This window comes from Malaya genurostris, chromosome 2, assembly GCF_030247185.1.
Source record: "Malaya genurostris strain Urasoe2022 chromosome 2, Malgen_1.1, whole genome shotgun sequence".
NCBI classification, from domain to species: domain Eukaryota; kingdom Metazoa; phylum Arthropoda; class Insecta; order Diptera; family Culicidae; genus Malaya; species Malaya genurostris.
This window is the reverse complement of record NC_080571.1, coordinates 209,414,818-209,428,213: the sequence shown is the minus strand read 5'-3', so window position 1 is coordinate 209,428,213 and position 13,396 is coordinate 209,414,818. Positions and strand designations below refer to the sequence as shown.

The 13,396-nt window shown below is 38.6% G+C and overlaps 1 long non-coding RNA gene across 1 annotated transcript; it reads left to right on the top strand.

Moving 5' to 3' along the window:
* The first annotated feature begins 6,108 nt into the window (after positions 1–6,108).
* Positions 6,109–6,944, top strand: LOC131432347 (uncharacterized). The gene is made up of 3 exons (XR_009229831.1): positions 6,109–6,409; positions 6,491–6,699; positions 6,760–6,944. It is a non-coding gene; the product is annotated as an uncharacterized LOC131432347 (long non-coding RNA).
* Positions 6,945–13,396: the final 6,452 nt, after the last annotated feature.

The following is a 13,396-nucleotide window of genomic DNA, read 5'->3' as shown; positions in this document are numbered from 1 at the left end:
ATTCAAATATAGTCACAGCGATTTGCATTTCATAAAACATATTCCTCTTATTTTTTAACTCTCATATTATTTAAACAAAATGATTACCTGCAATAAATTATAACATAAGCTGAAATTTTTATACATTTTGTTGATAATTTCATAAACTATTTCGAGTTTGTATGTATCTATTCAAATTTAGCTATAGGATGAACTAATGGACGCAGTAGGAGTCAGAACTAAGTATTTGTAGCGTTGAATAATAACCGTTTCACTTGGTTTCCGCATAACTTCATAGTAGACCGCACGCAGAGCATTGTCTTCTTATTGAATCGAATTGGTTTTGTTTTTTTTTTGTTAATACCTCAATATGGCAAAAACCCATGTATTTCGCCCTCATGATTCTCAAAATATATCCACTTTTTATCGCCACATTTTTTTTTATTTTTTTTTCTTCATACCTTTTCAGTTGCATTTCACAAATAGTTCGAGAGTTTCACATAACTCGCTATCTTTGCTATCGTCAGAAGATCTCTTAAATAAAAACAACAAAATCAACATTGTCCGCGAGAATGTTCATTTGAAACTTACATATCTGGTACACTATGTTAAACAAGAAAATGTATAATACAACTAACCTGGAGGATCATGCCGCAGAACTTCGTGTGCATGAGTTCCATTCAGCGTCACCAAGGATTATGTAAAGACAGTCATATTGCAATATGGAGAGGAAGGAAGTTGGGAAGATTTTTTTACAGCATCCTAAACGGTGTTCGTGTATGCGTTCTAGAAAACCATTTCATGCTTATGTGGTTTTCGATCAAAACAAAATGCATTCATGTAAATCGCTGGTCTAATATGACAATAAGGTGACCATACGTCTAAACTGCCAAAAATCCGTTACCAATCGCAAGCCTTGCGAGAAACCTGACCCTCTTTTCTATATCCGAGGACAACGGAACCGCAACTTCTTCGGTTCCAAGAAATAACAATGAAAACCTATTTTCTAATCTTTCTCCAACTACAACCACTAAATACCGCCGAATCGGAAGAAACTAGCACTTGTCACCGTCACTCGCCACATTTTTTCCCGGCTGGACATGGGCACAAAATCGTATGAATCGGTTTGCATTTGCATACATAATTTATATGTATATGTTTTGCTTTATGTTTTCATTAACCCAAATGTATGAATATCGCCGAAAAGTCCTCAAGTTAATTCATTCCATGCAGTTCTTCCTCTCCCGTTTTATCGGTCATGAGTAAAATCAGCCATATTAAAAAAGTAGTTGGTAATGGAATGATGAGAAAAAAAAAACAGATGAGAACTTTGTGAAAGAAAATCTGAATTCCTAGCAACCAATGAATGTGGGAGGTTTGATTGATATTTTCAATCAGCTTAAATCAGGGACAAGCCACGAAAAATATGAAATGAAAATAAAAAAAAATCTGATAAATTAATTTCCGATCGATCTGATTTATTCATAAAATTAATTGCCATCAATATAACCTGTTTTACGAATGGTTTTTGTGCTGCATGCAAGATTATCACAGTCAAGCATCACTAAATGCGCGCGTTTGGAGCTAACGAGAAGTGCTTATTGATTTTTCGATTTGTTGCAGTCGATGTTTAATCTGCTCTTTTTTGTGAATAAATTGTGAATGTTTTTGTTATTTACCAATCGCAATCAGTCTATTAAGCCATGTTTCTACAAACTCTCTCATTTTCGTTCGAAAATAATACGACATACGATGGCGAAGTTTTTCAATAAGACAATTAAACAATTTTGTTTACCAAAATTTGCCCCATCGTTCCTATTCAAAATACGAACAAATTAATGCGATAAAATAATTCAGCTTCGTGAAGTCATTTAGTTGTGCATAAGGTAAAGGTACTCCTATTCATCTTAGCTTCAGTAGTCATCTCATACACGAAAACCTTTAGTTAGAGTGAGATCTGTTGTCTCTATTTGATAGATTGACTTTAAGAGTAAGATAAAATTAGAAGCATTCGCTTCGAGTTTTCGCGTCACTGTAACAGCGGTATCAAACAATTTTTGCTTTTAAGAGCCGAAGCAAAGGTATTGTGTTCGATTTGATCACAATTCGTTGATTGAAAACCGAGTAATCGGCAAAATATCATGGCGACTCTACTAATGAGATGACCATTGGTACAATAGCCTTAGTTAGTTGTCAAAAGGTGAGAGAACTAAGTGCTCACAAGCTCCAATCTCATTCCTCTATGAGTGTCTATGATCAAATTTGGCCGATAGAACGGCGTCGACTGAATCTAATCGTCTTCTGCGTTAGCAGCAGACATTAGGGCTTGGAACAGGTTAAATTCGAGAGTATTTCTATATGTGGGTATATTTGTGAATATGCGACAAAAATGTGTACTCACTTTTCTCGCCGGCGGCTTAATCGATTTTTACAAACTTTGATTCAAACTAAAAGGTTTATAGTCTCATACAAAGTTTCTGAATTTTATCCGATTCTTTTATCTTTGTCCTATTTTAATTAAACATGAGTATTGAAATGAAAGGTTTTGCAAACCCATATAAAATACGTAAATTTTGTTCTGATCAAACTTCCGGTTCTGGAGTTACAGGGTGAATAAAACAAAATTTTCAAAATTAAATCTGTTTTTTATAAGTAACTATGTAAGAACATTTTTATCCCCCTGGTGGTGTAATGATGCCTTTTACATATTACTCATATTCTTATATATTAGTTCCGTCATGCTGGAGTTTTGACCGGTACTTCCGGAACCGGAATCCGGGGATCGGTATGGCCGAAGTGTGTTTGTGTGATCATCAACTAACAAAAACTTTGAACTACTAACCATTTTGAAAAAAAGACTGGAATTCTGGAATTCGAAGTGTTCTCACACATCCTGTGATCCGGATCCGGGAGACAGATCTAGATGAAATTACCTATGAGATTGTAAGATCTATCATTTGAATCTAAGTTTGTGACAATCAGAATAGCCATCTCGGAGAAAAACTGATTCGAATGTTATATGACTGTTGGATTTTCTGGAGATCTTTTAGTCAAACTCGTATTTAGTAGTTGAAGTTGCTTCAAAGCTGTATTTCAGAAATAACGTTAATATGTGTTATTACATATAAAATAATACCGATTTTACATTTTAGTTTCTCCTCTATCCGTAGCTATAAGCTGTATTTCAAACATTTATTAATCCGAAAGTGTCCTCCGCTACCTAGCACGCTTTTTTACAAAATGGCGTCGTTTACCGATCTGTCCCATCAACAGTGCTGTCAGAAGCATTTATTCGCGAATGAGCTCACGATGGGGGGTTCTTCGAAGCAACATTCCCCGACCCGTAACACTGGTTATCTACATCAGTTTTACCGAGAACATCCAATATAGCAACTTTGGAAACCGCACGTTTCAGAGTCCCAGACGCTGTTTTTACTTCCACTTGCCGTATACTGTCCATCGGAAGACGCGAAGACCTTCGAAATTATTCCTCTTGTCCAATCATTACGTTTTTTCTCACACACAAGCACGACTATATCTCCTTTTTCTACCTGTTGTCCATCTCCGAACCATTTCGTTCGCCGAGTCAGATCCGGCAAATACTCTCGAGTCCATCTCCTCCAAAAAAAAATCAGTTAAACTTTGGCCAAGCTCGTAGTCATATTTCAATGCGAGTTTAGCATCCGTAATCGTCTTAGGTGGTTGTTTAACGCCGTTCGAACTAAGTAGCAAGAAGTGGTTAGGGGTTATCGCTTCTTGATCTTCAGTGTCCAAAGGTACGTATGTTAGTGGCCGTGAATTAACGATGGCCTCAGCTTCCACTATCACCGTAGCCAAAGTTTTCTCATTGGGTTTTCGATAAGCAGGCATAGCTTCCAGCGCTGCTTTTACGGATTTAACCATCCTCTCCCAACATCCCCCCATATGGGGAGCTTCCGGAGGATTGAATACCCATTTAGTACTAGTATTAGTGAACGATTCAGCAATATCCATTTCATCTAGTTGTATCTTCAATTCATTACTCGCTCCCCGAAAATTCGTGCCATTGTCGGAGTAAAATTCTAAGGGTGCTCCGCGTCTAGCAATGAAACGCCTGATTGCCATTTTACATGAGGCGGTAGACAAAGAATGTGCTATTTCCAAATGAATTGCTCTAATCGTCAAACAGGTAAATAAACAAATCCACCTTTTCTCGTTGCGGCGTCCAACTTTAACCAGAATTGGTCCAAAATAATCAATCCCAACATAGCTAAACGGTCTCAAGTTAGGAGTTAACCGAACGATAGGCAATGGAGCCATTCTGGGAATTGATGGGGTTGCCTTATAAACTTTACACCATACGCAATGCCGTATAACTCTGTCCGTTAATGAGCGTAACTTAGGTATATAATAACGCTGTCTCACTTCATTTAAGACCGTATTCCTATTTGCATGCAAATAACGGCGATGATAGAAGTCCAAAATCAAGGTGGTTATTAAATGATCTTTGGGAAGTATTATGGGAAGCTTCGTGTCCTCTATCAGAGTAGGTGCACGTATAATTCTTCCATCCAAACGAATAACTTCCTTTTCATCCATAATTGGGTTTAACGTATACAATGCGCTAGACTTTTCTAAGACACATCCTTGTTCTGGTGGTTGGGTTCTCAGTAATACAACCTCGTCCGGATATCTAGATTTTTGGGCCATTTTTATAAGGTAAGTCTCAGATTTAAGAAGTTCCTCCTGTGTCAACGGACCCTTTTGTCCGTCAATGTTCATGCGTTTTTTCATGCAATTTCCGATGAATCGGTAAGCATATCCCACTGTGCGCCAGATCCGTTCCCATTTCGAAAATCTTGCACAGTTCACGATCTCATCGCATTCTTTTATATGGTGTACCAAACAGGCTCGCAACTCCTCTTGTACTTCCACGACATTTTCCATAGTCTTTCGTTCAGGCCATGATCTTTCATCGCACTGCCGTAGTAAATCAGGCGCTGAAAACCATCGACTGGTTGGATCGAATGACGGAGTCTTCGTCCATTTAGTGGCGTCATCAGCTACATTCCACCTGGACGGAACATAACGCCATTCATCTACTGAAGATTTACTCAAGATTTCTCCAATTCGAAATGCCACGAACTGGCGATACCTTCTACTATCTGAACCAATCCACGCTAACACGGTTTGGGAATCTGTCCAGAAGCATCTCTTTCTTATGGGTAATGAATGAGAATCACAAACCGTCTTTGCTAATCTCGTACCCAATACTGCAGCTTGCAGTTCTAGACGCGGAATCGACATTGCTTTTAATGGTGATACTTTCGATTTTCCCGCTACTAAAGCACAAACCGGTTTCCCATCAATTATAGCTCTGAAGTAGGCGACGCTTGCGTAGGCCTGTTCACTAGCATCAACAAACACATGCAGTTCAATCTCACTAGGCTGCTTAGTAACGGAAAAATAACAACGGTTTATCCTAACAGTGTCCAGTTCAGCGAAAAGTTGCGTCCAAATTTTCCAATTCTGCAGAATATTTGTCGAAATCTTGTCATCCCACTGTATTTTCGATCGCCATATATCTTGAACGATAACTTTACCGTAAAATGTGAAGAAAGCCACCAAACCGAGTGGATCGAATACACTCATCACGCAACGTAGGACTTCTCTCTTAGTTGGAACTTTATCGCCATATACCACATCGTGCAAGTCTGGTCGAACATCCTTGGAGAAAGTGAATTTGTCTTCCTTGAGAATCCAAACCATTCCCAATACCTTTTCGGCATTGTTTGCCGTTTTGTCGAAACTAATTATTTTTTCCGTTTCAGTGCAGTGTTCCCCGACCCGTTCGAGAACATCTAAGCGATTTGACATCCAGTTTCTTATGTGGAATCCTCCAGCGGCATGAACTTGTTTTACCTGAAGAATTAAATCCACTGCCTCATCAACAGTATCACAACTGTCTAGTAAATCATCAACATAATGGCTTTTTAATATAGCCTCTGCGGCTCTTGGAAAAACCTTAGCATGTTCAGCTGCATTCTTGTTTTTTTATGAACTGCGCTGAGCTTGGAGAGCAGCACGCGCCGAAGGTGGCCACATCCATTATGTACGTGTCTGGTTTGTCTTCCGCTGTATACCGGAAAAGGAAACATTGTGCATATTTATCTTGCTCCCGTATGCGAAATTGGTGATACATTTCCTGTATGTCGCCTACTACGGCAACGTATCTCTGGCGAAAACGACCCATCACAGTAGGCAATGGTGTCAGCAAATCGGGACCTTTGAGTAGCATACTATTCAAACTGACACCATCCACAGAAGCACTGGCATCCCAAATCAGACGCACTTTAGACGGTTTTTTTGGATTCACAACCACTCCCAAGGGTAGAAACCAAGTTCGCATATGGTCAAATTTCTTCAGTTCTGCTGCGGAAGCTTTGTGCGCGTAACCTTTACTCTGATAGTCTTGTATCTGTTTGCGGACATTATCATACAGTACCTCATTGTTTTTCAATTTTCTTTCCAGACATTGCAGTCTTCGAAATGCCATCTCATAACTTCTAGGAAATTTGAACACGTCGTGGCGCCACAGAAGTCCCGTCTCATATCGGTTTGAAAGTCGTTTCGTAGTAGATTCCAAAATTATTTTTGCTCGCTTTTCATCTTCCGATTCCAACGGAAAAGCTCCAACACCGAGTGTGTCTACCGAAAAATGCAATTTGACTAGCTCGTGTAGTTCAGTTTGACAATCGCATAGTTTAATTGAGTGTTGATTAATAAAATTCTGGTTTTTAGCTCCACCGCCAAATATCGACCATCCAAGGCGGGATTTAACGGCAACTGGCTCACCAATTTTTCCTTCTCTAGTTCTGGAAGAAACCAGGAGATGGGCATTGTTCGACCCAATTAAGACTCGCGGAATGGCGTTTGTGTAATCTGTCATTGGTATTCCATTCAAATGAGTAAATTGTTTTCCCAATTGATTAATACGTAACGTTTGCCTTGGAACTGCCAATTTCGATACTGTTCTAACATCATCTAGTGGATATATATCAGCTGTGTTGTAGCCCAATACATCCAGTTTGATTCTCCTCGACTTCGTCTCCGACCGTGACATGTTGGCAGTCCAGATTAAACATAGTGGATCCAGCTCACCTTTAGTGCCTAACTGATTTGCTAAACTCTCTTCGATTAGTGTTGCTGATGAACCATCATCTAGCATGGCGTACGTGTCAATCACAGAGCCTGTTCCGTGAAGCTTTATTGGTATTATCCGAAAATAGGTAGTGCTCAATATATGATGATGATTAATCGATGCTGCTTGTTCGATGTTCTGTGGTTTTGTAGCATGTAACAGTTCGTGGTGGGTTTTAGAACAACCGTTCACACCACAAGATGTTCCCGTAGGACAGATCCACTGCCCGTCGGTTTTGCCATGACGATCTAAACACTGCCGGCAAAGTTTCAATTTGTGCACCATTTTCCAACGATCCTGCACAGTAAGTTTCCGAAAGGTGTCACACTTTGCAATGTTGTGCACCGCATCTTTACATTCGGAACAAGATAAAAAGGCGTCTATAGCTGCCTCGTTATTTTGTGGTTGCGATTCGGGTTTGATATCATGCACATTAAAGTATGGCTTTTGTTTTTGGATTCGATTATCCCGTGTTGTTTTGATTTCCGGGTACACTTGAGTGGTAACCGAATTGGCGTCTTCAACGAGGGTTTCCATAAAATCACCAAATGTTCGTAAGCTAACCAACGAATATCGTTTCCGGAATCTTGCCCATTCCATTTTATATCCAGCCGGAAGTTTGTCTAACAGTTCCTGCAATAACACTGGATTGCATAGATGCGAGGATAAACCAGCTGCTTCTAGGTGATCACACAAATTCTGTACCGTTATTCCAAATGTTATTAGCATATCTAAGCGTTCAGGTTTGAGAGCTGGAACCTCTCGAACGTTCCTAAGCAATACATTCATTATTAGTTCCGGCTTTCCAAATAGCATCTGAAGTGTCGTTATTACGGAGGACACCGACGATGGAATCAGTAATCGACTACGTACCGCTTCCAATGCAGGTCCTCGTAGACAGCGTTGCAAACGCATCAAATTTTCAACGTCGGTATATCCGCATACTTCAGTTGTCGTTTTATAACAGCTCAAGAAGATGGGCCAATCCTTTGGGTTACCATCGAACACCGGCAGTTCTTTTGGCATTACTTGTCGAGCTGCAATTTTATCTCTGGTCAATTCCTTTACACTTTCTTTCGAGCTATTATGAGCAGTTCGTACTCCGTTCCCCTCAACTTGCTTGTATACGTTATTGGCCCTAGAATGAACTTCTGATAGTGAAACACCAGTGTTGTCAATTGTGGCATCTAAACGGCTACAGCAACAATTATTTCGATGAGATAAGCAGAGCGCACTATCTTGTTTCACGTTTTTATCTTCCGGTGAAGGTAAAGACCAGTATTTAGTTTGGTTACTCATCCTACTCATAAATGATTTTTGATCCGTTTTCATAGGCGTCTGAACTACTGGTTTGACTGTTTTCCGTGATTGCAAACGTGAAATGGGACATGTCACCTGATGTGTCACTTTAGACATCGAGCCGACAGGATCTAATGAATGAAATTCCTCTACAACATCTTCCAACGTAGCAGTTGTCTGATACCCTTGACCAGATCTATGATCACCAATCGGAATTTGATTGCTTATCCATTCTTCGATTTTACTCTTGCTGCTCTGTATGCTAATGTGACTTCGATTGTCTTCGCTCTCTGAATTCTCCGTCTGAGCTAGTTCCAACTCATGTTTTTGAGACAAATACTCAATTTCTTGATGGAAACTCCTACGTCGATCTTCTTCCTCTTCCCTTAAGAGTTTCAAACGAGCATCACGAAGTGAACGCTGAAGCTCTTCGTGTTTCAACCGTATTTGCTTAGCTTCTTCTAATTGTTGTAGTTGTAAATTAAGCTTTTTTGAGCGAGACGCAGATGACGAACCGTTTATACTACTTCCGCGTTGGCTCATGGGGGTGTTTGCTTTTGCTTTGCATATTTCACAGATGAAGACATCGGTACTCACTGTTTCTATGTTCACTGATGCACACGAAAAATGGAACCATTTTTCACACTTATCACATGCTACCATATCTTCCCAACTGTCTGGTCTGTGACATCCGGTACAATTGTATTCCTCCGGATTCGCAACATTTAAGTTTTGCTTTCCTTTTTTTGACATCGTTCGATCCTCTGATAAAATCTTTGAAGATTGTTGGATTTTCTGGAGATCTTTTAGTCAAACTCGTATTTAGTAGTTGAAGTTGCTTCAAAGCTGTATTTCAGAAATAACGTTAATATGTGTTATTACATATAAAATAATACCGATTTTACATTTTAGTTTCTCCTCTATCCGTAGCTATAAGCTGTATTTCAAACATTTATTAATCCGAAAGTGTCCTCCGCTACCTAGCACGCTTTTTTACAAAATGGCGTCGTTTACCGATCTGTCCCATCAACAGTGCTGTCAGAAGCATTTATTCGCGAATGAGCTCACGATGGGGGGTTCTTCGAAGCAACAATGACACTCGGTTCTACGCGTCTCGGTTCAAAAGTCAGGTTTCAAAAGAAACAGGTGGGGCAAACACAACTGTTTTGTGTTAGTGAAATTGACTTTGCATCATCAAGCCAAGTAAAACTAAAAACCACGTGCTTGTTTTCATCACACCGTTCGGACTTGTTGGCATCGTATCAAAGCCTGTTTATTTTACATGTGTGTCGTCATACCGAACTATTTACAAATTTTCGGTTACCAACGCAAGCAAGTCATGTGGTCTGCACAACCTGTTTATATCACATTGGATCGCATAACCTTTCTTTGAGCGAATAGTGAAAAGAAGCGAAATCCATGAAACTGGAAAGTAAATGCATCGAGTATGCTGATCTTTTCTATTAATGGCCAAATAAGCCGACTTCGGCTATACCGGTCCCCTCTTTCCGGTTCCGGAAAACCCGGAAATTATAGTCAAAAACTCTGAATTTTATCTAGTTTCGATATATAAGATATGGCAGAACCGATTTTCATCAACTTGAATTCAAATGAATGGTTTAATAGGTGTCTATCAAATCTGACTCCCGGTTCCGGTATTACATTTAAAATCGTCATTTATAGTTTCGATGTGAACAACATAAAACAGTTAGAAACTAAGCTAAAATTTATTTCAATTTGCGGGTCCAGATCTCAGATTTCGGTTCCGGAAGTACCGGAACCAGAGTTACCAGATAAACGGATTTTCAGTATTCTCTTGATTTTCAAGTAGAATGGTAAAATTTACTGAATTTTATACGGATTTTGCAAAAAATACTGATTTCATACAGATTTTTAAGGAAGTCTGTTTTTCCATAATGTAATGATAAAGGAGCGTGATCAATCGGTTGGACAATCGGGCCGATTCCGGTCGACAAATTTCACTGGTTTAAATCATTGAAAACATGCGCAAGTTGAACTCAGTAGAATTAATTACCTGTTGAATTTCCAGAATGTACCCAAAGTTTGAAACATTTAACTTAAACATTAATGGCAACGTCGTTTCAGTATTTCAGTAGCGTACTATTGAAAAATTGGTTTGAATTAAACTATGTTTTCACGAGCCAATCACAGCATGCCATAATGATGTCATCCTTTAATCACTTTTCTCACTGGCTGCCTGTGAACGAAACATGTAGCTTATCTAGTAAATGGGTGACAAAACAGAGTTACATCCATTCGCTCGCTTTGTCACTTTTTTGCGGTGTATGGATGCCATTTTCGGTCTGCTAAATAGCGTGTACGCTTGAGTATATTGAACACCGATCAGCTGTTGATTCTCCAGTAACTAGCAGGCCAATTTAGAACTATCGGCGATATCATACCTATTTTAACGCGCTTGTATCTCGGTGATTTGTTGATGGATTTGCACATTTAACTTGATTCGAAAGCATTACTTGAATGTTGTAACTTAAAAATGAATTGATTTGTCGATGGGGCCGTGCGTATACGGGAAACTCAAATTTCGAGCGAAACGGTGGCTTGCTAATGGATTCAGTTCGAAGTTGTGTTATAAAAATAATCATCGATACTTCTTTTTCATAAAAATGTGCAATTGACGATGATATATTAGTAACTGAAGTCTCTAACTTCTTAAAATTAGCTTTAGTTCAATATAATTTAGTAGAAAAATCATGCCTTCTTCTATTGAAATATATTTACGAAACCAATCAGCAGAAAAATGTAAAATTATTAGAGGCCTAGGTCTAATTTTATACTCAAAACTTACTTTCGTGGAGCATTATAATACATTTGTCAATAAAGCAAATAGTATGTTAGGTTTCATTAAACGTTTCAGTTATAAATTTCAGGACTCTTACACAATAATATTATTATATGCAACCTCTGCCAAATTTGGGATACTACAGCATTGTATGGAACCCATGTACTTCCGTACACGAAGAACTAAACTGGACTAAACTGGACTACATTTCCTCTTCCATCATATAAAGCGCGTTGTATGCTCATAAACTTACAAACACTCAAAAATAGCCGCGAAATTACAATGCTTCACTTTATCTTCGACATTATTTCCTAACAAGTACTGAATTATTGCTTTTACAACTAACATTTCATGCTCTCTTAGTAGTCGTCAAATATTCTCGGAAAAATATAAGCCAATAATAATAATCCTGTTCATATTATGATGCACTTTAGCAATGAAAACTGCAAAAAAATTGATCTAATTATATCCAGAAATCATATAAAAGAAAAATTGAGACCGAATCGTAGAAATAATAAATAAGAGATAAAAAACCTTTGTTACTTTTTTTGTAAATTTGGAACATTTGAATCTGTTAATGGGTAAGTTGGAAAATTGCATTTTTATGTCACCATGATCGGTCGTGCATCGCACAACCCTGTGATTTTTTCGTATTAAATAAAAATTCCTTCAAGAACAAAAAAAAAAGAACCTTACATAATTTACGCTACAATTGATATAAAAAAGATATAATAGATGTAAAATAAGTTATGCGGATTTATACAGATTTTTTCTCCTCTGTCACCACTTCAACACAATATGGAATACGGAAATTCAGTGCGCACGATCTGGCATCGCTGGACCGGAACTGATGGTCAAAAACTCTAAAACGAAATTCACCTCGATTTCTCAGAGATTACCTAACCGAGTTTTATTACTTTACTAGCTGAATTACCAGACGTTGCTCGGAAATATTTCGGAAAGATAAGGCCGAAAAAAATCTAGATATTGTCCTGCCCAATAAATAATTATAATTGCAGTGAAACACAACTTAGACGGCAATCCGATTGAACAATACTCCGTACATGTACAGATTACTCACGGCCGGTGTTCCATCTCAGATCGTACAATTCGATAAATTTTACCTTACACTTCCCATTTTTGGGCATTTGGTACAATCTCTCTCCCTTAAAAAAAACCTTATATTCTCCTTTGATATGAAAATAGCATCTGCATTTGTCAAGATGCATTGTTTCTCGTCAAATTAATTTCATATTGAACTACCCTTTTTAGTGAACTTACTACACTGCCCATACTTGTATATCTGTCCCATATGGAAAATCGGCATGTCGAGAAAAAGGCGATCAAAATTTTATTTCCGTATTTTTTTGATTTATTGTGCTACCTAATGCTAAATCAAATTTGCACTCCCCCCTGTTCCTCGACTGATGCTAAGAAGAAACTCCACCCACAGGTTCGACACTAACATCCGCCCGAATCTCCCCATCCCTCGTCTGTCCACCATCTTCATTGGAACTAACAAGATCTTTCTGCTGTCACTAAATTTTCTGCTTCCCCTCCCACGTTTTTTCACCATCTCGATGTCAACTAATTAGATCTTTGTCGTTCTTAGTCATTTTGTTCCCATATCCCCTTTTTACTCTGTTCTCCGTAATATTTACTTCTCTGTATATTTTTTTTTTTTCATTTTCCTTCGTAACATCATCATCATTGCCCACGGACGGCCGCTGTAGTCTATGAGATGAATATGGGCCACCCGCCTGGTATTCGTAGCCTGGGGGTGTTCCCCGCGAACCCACACGGACAGAAAAAAGCGGCTAATACCAAGATACTTACCAACGTGTTACATTCAGTACGCCGGCCGGTGCCGATTGCCAGCTGAAGGCGGGATCTGCCAAAGTCATTACATTATCTTAATATACTATCCTAGTTTTAAGTTATTTGGTAATTAAAATTAGAAAAAGCCCTTGACATCTTAGAGCTTAAGCAGTGTGCCTTAATAAATTATATAATTGAAAAAAAAATTTGCACTGAATGGGACTGATATGCGGGTACTTAGCATATGGGACAGACATGAGTTGATATTTTTTTCACATTTTACTGAACAAACCCTCAAC